This window comes from Gossypium arboreum, chromosome 10 (genome assembly GCF_025698485.1).
Source record: "Gossypium arboreum isolate Shixiya-1 chromosome 10, ASM2569848v2, whole genome shotgun sequence".
NCBI classification, from domain to species: Eukaryota; Viridiplantae; Streptophyta; class Magnoliopsida; order Malvales; family Malvaceae; genus Gossypium; species Gossypium arboreum.
The window spans coordinates 123,407,654-123,421,031 of NC_069079.1; the positions used below are offsets into that span (position 1 = coordinate 123,407,654).

Below are 13,378 nucleotides of genomic sequence, written 5' to 3' on the forward strand. Positions count from 1 at the left end.
AAAATTTGATATTATGTTAAAGTTGTGCTTTTGCTGTTTCTATGTTTATAGTATGCTTTTATTTTTCTTCTTAAAGAATGGTTTAATATTTTGTAGTATTTATTATGATGTGTTTTTTGTCCGTGAAAATATGATTTTCTTTGATTCTTTAGTTAAAAAAATATTATAAATAAAATTTAACTAAAAAATAAAAATTAAATTAACAAAAAGATATTATATATTAAAGATTAAATTTAGTATTATGTGTTAAATCTATAAACAATTAATTGTCTTAAACCATTAATCAATTTTGAGGTGATGATTTTATTTTCTTAAATTTTTATAATCTTATTTTAGATATTTTATTCATTTTATGCATTTTTTTAAAATTATGTATTTTAAATAATTTTACATTTTAAACGTTTTAGAATTTTTTTCTATTTGTTTTGATATATTTATGATCGTGATTAAATTAATAGAATATGTAAAGTTGAGACTTAAATTTATTGTATTTTTAAAATTAAGATAAAATTGATAGAATTTATAAAGGTTAAAAGGATAAATTTGTTATTATAAAAGGCCATTTCATTAGTAGTTTAGCGTAAAAATAACCAAAATATCAAATATCGATAATGTTAATGACTAAAAAAAAATTTAAATGATAAAAAAACAGGCTAATACTTAAGTGAGTACTATTGTAATTTACCCATAAATTAAATTAGTGAAAAATCACACTGCAAATCAAGAAGCCAAATCACCATCTTAGATCGAGAAATAGAGATAGAGAAACAAGCTCAAAAAGACCCACAATTATCGACCCTTACCACATTTACCTTGGTTGGTGGAGAAAAAATGAGACGATTGCGTGGATAATTCTCATTAAAGGACCAAACGAGCGTAGATGGGCAACTTCTAAAGGAAGAATTCAGCATGAAGATGGGGTGACGAGGAAGTTACTAATGTTGCGAGTTGTACTACCAATAATTTAGCAAAAAGGCATAAATTCTTGCATACTTAAAAGTGGAGGATAAGCTGGTAAGTAAGATCATTTGGAGAAAACATATTTCGTTCCATTAGTCACTCAAATTAATTTTGGACGACATGCACATATATTAATCCAAGAAAAAGGAGGAGAGACAATCTTGGGCAAATCGAAAGGCAAGATAAAATCTTTAGTAGAATCTTATGAACACATGCGCGTTACAAGAATGTCTAGTACATTTTAATGTACGGTGGCTAGTAATTAATTTTATAATTGAATTTGATATTATAATTGTGTTGAGAATTGATCCGTATAAATAATAAGATAGTAAAAGTAGAGAAGAACGAATATAAATATTTTACATGGAAAATCTTCAACGAGGAAAAAACCACGGGCACAAGAAGCTTCACTTTTTACTAAATTAGTAAACAAATGAGAATACAATATGGAAAAAATTAACTGAAATGTATTAAATGTATATTATCTAAAACCTCAGATACAAAGCTCAAAATCACAAAAAGTAAAAATCAGTAAACAAAATCCTAGATCTTATAGGGTACTCATAAAAGGGGTATAAAATACTCTCTATAATTACTACAAAACTCTCATTAAAACTCATATGAGACTACATCTTATCGCCTTAAAAAAATGTCCTTATTGATTGGTATATTGTAATAGGAATACAATGGCCCCTTTAAATTATAGATTAGAGTTCTAATATACTAAAATATTCTTAGTAGTACAACTAATAAAAAGATAACAGAGTTAAGAGAAGAATAGAGACACACCCTACACAGTTTGTTATTTTTTTTTTAATATGAACCGGTCATGCTATTATTGAAAGGACCTGGAAACAAGCAAACAAACATAGTGTCCTTCGCCATTAAATGCAGGTGCACATGCCACGAAGCAAAACAACCCAACAAACAAAAGCAGAATACAAAAGAAAACCAAAAAACAGAAAAGAAAAGCAGAAAACAAGCAGCTGAAACCCTGCAACAACCCCAGTTGCGCACGCATGTCCAGTAAGGCCAAACCACCGTCAGAAACAGTTCGCGATACACGATCCATGGTGAAGCTACAACAAAGCTTGCCAGTAAGATAACCAATCTGGTCGAAACAGAACTCGAAGAATGCCCTCCATCAGAAGCAGGCACAGCCCCGACGATCTTTTTCCACCTACCCCAGCACAGACTCCGGCCCATCCTCCATCCAAATAACATCCCGTCAGGAAACTCTAACGAGCTAGCAGATGGGCAACCATATTTCCTTTTGTTTTATGTGTTGGAACTTGAAATGCTCGAAACCCAAACTAGTCTCTTCGCATCCCAAACATAAGCTCCCACCATCGACCAATCAGTGGCCAGACTCCGAAGCCTGGAGATAAGCACCGCCGAGTCTCCCTCAATCTCAACCCAATGAAAGCCAAGATCTTGGGCAAATCGAATGGCCTGCACACACGCGAGAGCTTCTTTCTGTAAAAGACATGGCATGTGTTTTTCCCAAAAACATGCCGAGCCTAATAACAGACCTTCAGAATTTCTAACAACTATCCCTGTGCTGGCAGCCTACAGATCGGTAAAAAATCCTACGTTAAAGTTCACGCGAACCTATGGGTCCGCAAGGGACATCCAAAGTGACGAGTCAGCAGTCTTAGCATCCTCTCGAGGAGCGAGAGGGATTCTAGCTCACGCATAAAACCCAGAATAGAGATAAGTATCTTTCGAGTAGGTTGATAAATCCCCTCATGAATTAGTTTATTTCTAGAAGTTCAGAGAGTCCAGATAGTGAGAATAGAGAGTTGTATATGTCTCGCAGAAGTAGCAAATAATTGACTAACCCATTGAATGGTTGTGTCTTCAGATTCCGGTATTATGTGCCAAGAGTAACCCAAGCCGTGCCAAACTTCCTTAACCACAGGATTGTCCCGACAGACGTGCAGAATAGTCTCAGGCCCACTACCACAGCGTGGGCGCATGCGGTCAGCCCCGATTCTCCGACGAAACAGATTATCCTTTGTAGGGAGAAAATTATTTGTGTATATCCAACATGTAAATTTCATTTTTTCGGGCACTTGAGCCCCTCCAAAGTTGTTTGTAAAGATTTGTTGTCTGCCGCATAACACCACTGTATCGATCATCTTCCCCCCGAAAAATCATGCAATAACAATATGTAACTGCTATACGGATAGAATAATCGTCTGTGCTATCTGGGAACCATTTCCAACAATCCAACAAATCATAAGAAGCCAACGGGATACGTCGAATAAGATTAACAATCGGGTCAGGAAAAATAGTCCGTAATAACTCAACAATCAAATCTGCTACGCTGTCAATCCCACTAACCCGATCCATCTATATTTTGTAGGGCCGATCCCTAAGGAGCCAAGTATCATCCCATACCAAAATCGAATGTCCATTACCTACCTGCCAACCACAACCCTTTTACAGCAGACCCTTGGCAGCCCAAATGCTTCGCCACACAAAGGAAGGTTGATTCCCTAACCCAACCTCCATAAAATTGTTATTTGGAAAATACTTGGCTTTAAGTACTCTGGCCATTAAAGCATTTGGATTAGTCAATAGAAGCCAACCCTGTTTGGCAAGTAGAGCAATATTCACCTTTGACAAGTAACGTGTTGAGGCCAAATTTTGAACAAAAAATAAAACCTAAAACTACCCAAACCCCAAACAGACTTAAACCCACTAAACCTAAAACAATGCAGCCCAAATCAAAAACAAATTAAATCAACCTAACAGCCCAAACCACAAAGACCTAGCCCACCTAGCCCCCCAAAAAAAAACTAAAACAGAAAGCAAAAACCCTAGGAGCCGCCTCCGTCGTCCCATCGTCCCATCGCCCCATGCATCACGTGCAAATCGCCACCACCACCGCTCTCGCCATCAACTGACCTGCAAAATCAAGCAAACACGCAATAGGATTAGGGCATTGTAAATGGCTATAAAGAGCCAAGTCTAAAACCATTTGGGGAGAGGATTTCGGTTCTTTTGCAAATACAAAATATTCAGCAATATCTTGAGAAATACAAAAAAGGGTATTCAAGTTTTATTCTAGCAACATCAAAGCAAAGGAATAGTGCAAAAATCAAACTCAAATATCACGAATCTGAGAACCGAAATACCAAAACCTAAGGTGATTTTAATTTCATTTTAGTTTCGTTTTTGGGTCCAATTTCTCACGTAAATATATATTAAAAACATATAAAAAAATAGAATAAAAGACGTATCACGCAGTGGCTGACGACGGCGGCCAGCGGCGATATCATGGCGTCTCCTCGCCGGATTCTGGCATTGGCCCGAGAGAAAAATGAATGAGAAATCCTTTTTTTTTTGAAGCACAGGGAAAATGAATTTTTTATAAAAAAATTTTACTTTTATAACACTAAGGAAACGACGCCGTTTCATTAGGCCCCCCACACGCCCAAAACGGCGTCGTTTTGGGGGGCTGACCCGAAGACCCGACCCGCTCCACAAGAGGATCCGCGTGTTTCTACTAATTGGGATAATTGCGCGTCCGGTCCTTCCGCATTTTTATTATGTTTTAATCTAGTCATTTCCTATTTCTTAATTCTGTCTTTTAATTTTAACTTCGTTTCAATTTGGTCCTTTGACCATTTGGGGGAGGGACATTGGAGCGACGTCGTTTCGGGGATAAGGCATATTTGCACAATCGGTCCCTCCATTTCATTCGCGTGTTCTATTTGGTCCTCTCTTTTTATTTTTTATTTTAAATTGGCCCTAAACTTTCACTTTATGTTTAATTTAACCCTTTTAGTTATTTTACTATTTCATGATTAAAATTAATTGATCATTATTATTATTAATATTAGTGTATAATTTTATTATATATGTATGTAGTATTATTTTTTATTACTTTATTTTAGTATTATTATTATATTATATTTACTTATTTGTGTTTCATTATTATTATTATTATTATTATTATTATTATTATTATTATTATTATTATTATTATTATTATTATTATTATTATTATTATTATTAATATTAGTGTATGTTTTATTATATGTATATATGTATATATTTACATATAGTATTATTTCTAATTATTTTATTTTAATATTATTATTATGTTATATTTACTTTTTGTATTTTAATATTATTACTATTATTATTATCATTGTTAATATAGTAAATGTTTTTATTATATATGCATATATATATATATATGTATTTATATAGTAGTATTTTTAATTACCTTATTTTAATATTATTATTATATTATACACTTTCCTTTTCATGTTGATTTATTTATTACTTTATTACTAATTAATTTAACTTATTAATTGTTATTATCATTATCACTATTGTTATTACGTTACTATCCTAATATAATGTATTATTAATATTACTTTTATTTTCATTATTATTATTATTATTACTATTATTCTTTATTGTCATGGTTATTATGTTTATTTTATAGCTATTATTTTTATCACTAATATTACTATTGTTATATTTATTATTATTACTTTTATTATAATTATTATTATAGCTTTTCTTTTATATATTTACGTTTTTTATATGATACATTAATTCTATTTTATTATTTCAGTATTTATTCGATTACACTTTTATGTAATTTTAAACTTTGAAAATTTTCTATTATCCTGTATCATTGTTTTGTTTCATATAATACTTGTCTATATTTATTCCATTATTATTTTATCATTTTTACTTAAATTATAAGTTTGTTCACACATATTACATAATATTTGTTATTTTATTATCATTATCATCATCATTAACATACATATATACGTTTGTATTCTTCATGTGCATATTAGTATTTTTACCATTACTACAAATACTATTTTTTTATTATTTTATTAGAACATTATTTTTATTATTTTCTTTATTGTGAATATTATTGTTATTTTTATGCTAATATTATATTTTAATGTTTTTCATTAATTGTATCATCACTTGTATTGTTTACAATTTCCTATCGTAAATGATATTTTTATGTTTTTAATCAATTTCAAAAATAAATAAGGCAACGTACCGATTTCAACACTAAGTCACTGATTTCATCGCTATGTTGGGTGGATATCATTGGCTCGTGTTAAAAATGAGACGTCCTTCTAAAAAACCAAAAATTTCAAATTCTCGTATTTTAATCGGATCGCAACTAAGTATTAAATTAAACTTGTATTTTGAGAATTATGACAATACGTGTTTAACAAGATACCAATCTTGAGCGTCGCGAGGGTGTTAATACCTTCCTCGTGCGTAACCGACTCCTAAACCCTATTTTTCTCTGGATTTTCGCGTAGACCCCAATTCGGCATTCATTTTGTTCAAGAATAAATTTTCTTTTCTAAAAAGAAGGTTTATTAGGTGTCCGATCACGCCTAAAAAAATGGTCGGTGGCGACTCATTTTCTTTTTAAAACTGAAATTCCATTTTTAAATTTTCAAATAATTACCTCAACTAGCGACTAAAGCGAAATTTTTACGAAACCCAACCCACCAACTTCCTTCATATCACACAAACCCTCCTAGGACCACCAATGGATCCCTTTCTTGGTGGTTGACTTGCCCCCCCAGAACCGACACATCAAACCCTCCAACTCTTTACAAAAGGAACTAAGGAATAAAAAACAATACATCGAATATAACGGGATAACTTGCAGAATCGACTTGATAAAAACAATCTTGCCACCCTGTGAGAGGCACATAGGAGACCACCGCCCTATGCGCCCAAGAAACCGATCTTTGATAGCCCGAAAAGCCCTTCGTTTATTGGTACCTACCACAATAGGCAGCCCCAAATAATTCCCAGGATCATCAGTGCTCCAAACAGTCAGAACATTCTTGATAGCAGTATGAGTCCCCGATTCGATATTAGGGCTAAGAAAATAAGAGACTTGTTAAAGTTAATTTGCTGTCCAGAACACTACGCATAGTCACGCTGTCATCAATCGTTGCCTCACCAAAACTTAAGCTGTCATCAGCAAAGAGTATCCGAGGCCCCCTACGATTCACTTTAGTCTTTGCATATATATATATATATAAAGCAACCAAATCACCAAAAAATTTAAACCAAAGTGTTGCCTTATAATTGACTACAAACTTTAAGTCAATCTAAGTGTTTAATATATTTTTATTAAAGTATGCTTTAAGTTTGTATATTTTCGTTAATTTAGTTTATTATTTTTATTTCAAAGAATTAGTTTTTTACTACAAGTTCAATTATTAATATCATCAGATCTTTTTTTTAAAATTGAGGTCTATTACAATGTCATTTTGTATGTTGCATGGCTATCGAGTGAGTAATTTTTTTATTATTTCAAAATGTTAAACCAACGAATTTAACAAAATTTTTTAATGGTGTTAATAATTGGACTTTTATTTTTAAATCCAAAAATTAAAAAACTAAATTTCTAAAAATAAAATGAAGAGATCAAATTTCAAATATATAAAAAATACAGTTAAATAACATATGTCGTTAATGTAGAAGTTGTGAAAGCTATCCAAGAGGGCATCAAATTCTACTCTGATAAAGAGAGTTCATCAGCTTTTACTTAAGGATAGACAATGAATCTTACAACACTTCCCTAGAGAGACTAATAATTATGCTGATTACCTAACTAAAGTGGCCTTTGAAAGGGAAGAGAGTTCATCAGCTTTTGCCAGACAATGAATCTTACAACACTTCCCTAGAGAGACTAATAATTATGCTGATTACCTAACTAAAGTGGCCTTTGAAAGGGAAGAGAGTCTACAATTGTCTGAAGTTTCTCCAAATAGAGATTTCTCTTAATTTAGTTTAATGTTCGTGTTTGTTTATTTCTCACCAATATATATATATATATATATATATATATATATCAGTTTAAGTATCAAATAATTATTTAAATTAAATAAGTATCGGAAAATGATTTATTTATTTCCTTTTATATGAGTGTAGTATTACGATTCCTAATGTTTATTTTTTAATATAATGTCTAGAACTATCCCTCTTCAACCTTAAATAAGAAGACAATGCGTTTTAGCGCACTCAAATCGACATCCTCATACACTGTTAACAATGCTAATGCCAATTGAGCTAAGACTCAATTAGTTAGAATCAATTTTTTAATCTACACTAAATTGATTGAATTTGCAATTTAATTAATGAAAATATTTAGATTTAATAACAAAATCTGTAAATGTTAATATAAAAAATAAAAATAAAAATAAAAATAAAATTCTAATTTATTTTAAATTGTAAAAGGAGTTCTCAAGTAGAATTTTTTTAATTTTACACTCAAAGTTTCTATGCTTCTGATTTGAGGAGCACATTTTCACTTTTAAAGTATTTCTGGCTCTTAAAAGTGGAGCAAATTTTAACTTTTAAAGTTTTGAAGCCTCTTGTTATAATATCATATTTTTATTTTAAAAGTTTCCATACTTTAGAGGGAGAAGCAATGATATTTGAACAGGATTAGGTTAGTTAGTTGAATTTATTGGATTGAAAATTAGTTAAGATATGATTTGAAGATTGACACCAAATCGATTGAATCGTATTTTTTATTTTTTATGAATGTTTAATAATTTTTAATTGAACTAATCCGCTCAACAAATCGATAGCTTAATTGATTTAACTGTCGATTCAATCCTAAAAACATTTGATAGAAGCATATTTAATTTTCAAAATTTTTAGCTGAGTCTATTTTTAATTTTTAAAATTTTATTTCTTTTATTTGGAATAAATCATAAAATAATATATTAAATTTGGTTTAACGTTCAATATTATATATAAATTTTAATTTAATTAAAATTTTAAAAATTATTATCACGTTTATTGATATTAATATCATTTTATGTTTATTATTACATAATATTTTTCGAATATAAAATAACTTGATGTATTTATTATTTATTTTCTTTATCGAATAAAAGTTTTTTTTGGATAAAATTATTATTCGCTGTAGGTAATTATAAAAATTGAATTTGGTCCGAGTCATAAATTCCGAGTCATCTAGACATTGCACTTGATCAAATTCGCCCTAGATTCTAATTCAATGTACTCAACTTTGATTTGCAAAATTGAATTTTGATTGGGCCAAGTAACTCAATAGGACACTAATATTTTAGGTCATATTTAATAAGCTGAGACACTAACAGTTAGAAAATTTAATATTTGAAAGAAGGTATATTTGATATATTATTTAAAATTAAGTACGAATATATTTGTGTAGAGTGTGTCTCGTATTTTTTGATAAATTAGAGTTGAAACAGGATCGATGTCACGGCGAGGCAAAGCACGATGTGGCGACGTGCTCCCACATAAGTCGAGTCTTTTTTCACAGTTAAAATTAATTAATCTAGGATATTTTAGTCATATTAGCACTTCAAATTTAGCCTATAAAAAGGGTCTTAGTAATCCTAGAAATTATGAGGAAAAAGAAGAAGAAAAGATTAATTCTTTGAGAGAGTTTTAAGAGAAAGAGCTAATCCAAGGGGGTTGGCAAGCCCCAATCCCCTAAAATGGAAAAATTTCTATTTAGGTGTTTTAAAATTTTTAAAATTTTAAATTAATAAAGATGAAATTGTCACTTTACCCCCTAAAAATGATAAAATTTTGATTTAATCCTTTAAAATTTATATTTTTATTATTGTACAAATTATAATTTAATTTCGACCCCTTAAAAAAATTTTCTGGCTTCACCCTTGTTTAAGAGAGCTTTGCTTTTCGGATTAAGAGTTTTGTTTTGATTTTTTCCATCTTGGACTCTTTGTTGGTTTGCCGATTAGTGAAGTTTCGTTTGCTCGTGATTTTTTATCCTATTTATTGAATTTTTTATGTAAATATTTGTGTGTCAAATTTTCTATTCTCTTTTGGTTCTTATTCATTGCTTATACGAATTTACCTCAAAAGTTTAGCTTTGAATTCACTATAGTATTAAATTGGATATTTAAAATCTTAAAAAATCTAAAAAAAAAAAAACATTCGGAAAAAGTAAAAAGAAAAAAAAAAAAAAGAAAAAGAGAGCCAAAGTTTGACTGAGTTCCATGTTGAGATTGGAGGGATTAAATTTCTCGGATCCAACGGTTTACATCAAAGATCAGAAGTGATTGAGTTCTTCAATTCCTGACACGTATATGATTGGTTGGCCTTTTGGTTTTAAGAGTTTTCTATGGTGGAAGCTTATGAGAATAATTTGGTGAGAGAATCTTCGTACCCCAGAGGCTAAGATGGCATCTAACTTTATTGCAAAGATGCCCCCATCTCTTTTATATATAAAAAAAACATTTTTCATATAACTTTTTAAATTTAAGATTTTTTTTTATTGCATCCTAATATGAGAATGAATGGGAAGTGGTTTTTGTGTTTTTAGTTGTCAATGTCAAATCATAAAAAAGAAGAAGAAAAAAATAATAATTCAATATTAATTATGTCACGTAAAATTTGTATTGAAAAATATGAGTTTACCTTTTAATCAATTTAACCGGTTTCAATACTAAAGAAGGAGAGAAACTGATTTCTAGAGAAAACAATGTATTACCCACTCAATTTTTAGTTTATAATATGACTTGATCAGACGATTATAATCTCTTTATTTTTATCTCTTATCCATAACTGTTAGATTTGAAATATAGTAACCTAATTAAAATTATTAATAATTATATTTTACTTCACTTATTTTCACTAATCATTTCATCTTAGCATATTTGAAAATATTTATTTTGTTGATTGTGATAGATTATTGGACTCTTAATTTCAACAAATTAAATATTTAATAATTGAAAGGTGGTAAAAGAAAAAATGAAAATATTTAAATAATCTAAGAATAATTAGAAAAAAAACAAAATTTAAATAATCAACAAAATATTTATAGAAAATTGTATTATTTGATATATTAGGTTGATTATTTAAATATTTTCAACTATTTATTTGGTTTATTATTTAATTTATTAGGTTGATTATTTGATTATTTTTAGAAAAATATTTTGTTGATTGTTCATTTATTAGGTGATTTAGTTGATTGTAATTATATATGGAGTTAAAAAGCTTTACTACTAATATATCAAGCTTTACTATTTTTTTATCGTGGAAAAGTCAAGGAGCTGGTAGGGTTTTCGATCCCTTAAAATGAAAAATTTTTATTTAGGCATTTTATAATTTATAAAATTTTAAATTAGTAATAGTAAAATTATATTTTGGTCCCTAAAATAATAAAAATTTAATTTAATCCTTTAAAATTATAAAGATATAGACTATTAAAATAGTGAAATTATATTTTTACTATCGTAAAATATATAATTGAATTCGATCTCCTAAATATTTTTTTGGCTCTGCCATAATCTCTTAACAATATTATTTTCGAAATTCAAACATAATTCTTTCTTAAAAATAGAATTAAGATAAAAATTGAAACATAAATTCTAAAAAAATTGCAATGAGTAGGTTTCTTGATGGTTTCTAAGTGGATTCTCTCTTCTTCTTTTCTCAAGAGTAATGCTTTTGGAGTATGTGATATCCTATTTTATAGTAATGTTGCTTTTTTTTTTTTTTTATAAAATGCCAATTGCCATATAAGTAGAAGTTTTCTTCCTAATGAAAAAACCCTACAAATTAAAAAGGCTATGCATATAGTATTTTGAGTATAAGCCTTTGGTGAGACACAATTTGATTTAAAAATTATGGTTGATTCAGAAGCAAAACTAGGGGGGTTAGCAGAGTTCTAATTTTCTTAGAATAGAAAATTTTTCATTTAAATTTTGAAAATTTAAAAATTTTAAATTAGTAAAGGTAAAATTATACTTTAGCCCTTCTAAAAATATAAAAATTAATTTAATCCTTTAAAATTATAAAGATATATGCTATTAAAATGGTAAAATTATATTTTGCTATCGTAAAAATTATAATTTGATTTTGGCCCCTAAAAATTTTTTTGGTTTTGCCCATGGACTCATTAGATTTATTTTTATTGGATCATATTGAAAAAAAAAAATTGCTGTAAGCACTCTATAATGTGGTTGATTAATTTATGTAAGATGAACACAATTTTTTTTTAAAGGAGATGGCACATTATTATTCTTTAATTTCTATTACTATATTAATTGGATTGTTTATTTTAAAAAAATATTATTCAGTTTCCTCATATTGAATCTATATTTAAATATAAGTATAAATTTTTAGGAGAAAAATTGGGTTGTTCAGATTCAAACTCTAAACTTGATTATCCAAATATATTTATCGATAATATTTATCTATAAAAAACACATACTTATATCTAATATTTGTTTTTGAATTTCGATAACACACTTCTTAATTTTTAACGTGAATATTTAGTATTTAAGTTTGATTTTAATATTCAAATTAATATTTATAATTTTTTATTTAAATTGGTATTCAAGTAGATCTCCGTTACACATTTTAGTTATTTTTGTAACTCCATTAAAATTAAATGAGGTGGATCAACCAAAATGTTACACATAGTAAGTACATTAGCAAATGATACATGTCTAAATTTGATTAGTTTAATATTTTAATTTTAATGGAGTTACAAAATGTATAATGACTTATTTGGTCCTCCAACTTTTAAAAAAAAAAATTATCCATTCATTGAATTTTTTGCTTCTTTTAACTTTTAAACTCGTGTTACTTATCAAATCACCCTAAAATGGATGAAAAATATTAACGTATATTAATTTTGTTGACGTGTTATACACGTGGGTGTCACGTAAGCAATTAATTATTTTAAAAAAAGCTAAAATATTTTTTTATATTTTTATATTATTTTCAAATTTTGAATTTAATTAATTGATTACATGATACCCACGTGGTAATCCACATATATGCTATGTCAGCAAGTTAACAAATGTTAATATTGACCATTTATTTTGAGTAATTTAATAAAAAAAGGCAAATTTAAGGATTAAAAGAGATGAAATATAAATAAAGGACTAAAATAATAAATTTTTATAAAATTAGGGACCAAATAAATTATTATACCTTATTAAAATAGACTAAAACATACTACAAAATTAAATTTAAATACCAATAAAAAATATTAATTTAAATATTGAAACCAAACTCAAATATAAAAAATAAAAAATCTGTAATTTGTTCCTATATCTGCCCCAGTGATCTTTTTAAATTTCCCTACCATTCCTACATTTGTTTTCGATTTTTTTTTCTTGAACAAATATTAGAAAAAAAAATGAGTAATTTTCCTCAAGGGTCTCCCTTGAAGAATTCTTATGCACAACAGCCAGCTGGGATCACAGATGAAAGCAACAAAGAAGAGCTGTCGTACATGGGTCAAGAGCAGAACCAGAACCACCACCGCCAGCAGGCGGAGCAGCCGCAGCAACCACCTCTTTCAGTTGGAATTTCTCCGGAACAACACCCGCTACATCCAGACGACGGTTACCCTTTAGAG

At 28.9% G+C, this 13,378-nt stretch overlaps 1 long non-coding RNA gene across 1 annotated transcript; it reads left to right on the plus strand.

Annotated features, from left to right (window-relative positions):
- Positions 1 to 1,710: 1,710 nt before the first annotated feature.
- Positions 1,711 to 3,157, plus strand: LOC128282390 (uncharacterized). The gene is made up of 2 exons (XR_008272655.1): positions 1,711 to 2,688; positions 2,825 to 3,157. It is a non-coding gene; the product is annotated as an uncharacterized LOC128282390 (long non-coding RNA).
- Positions 3,158 to 13,378: the final 10,221 nt, after the last annotated feature.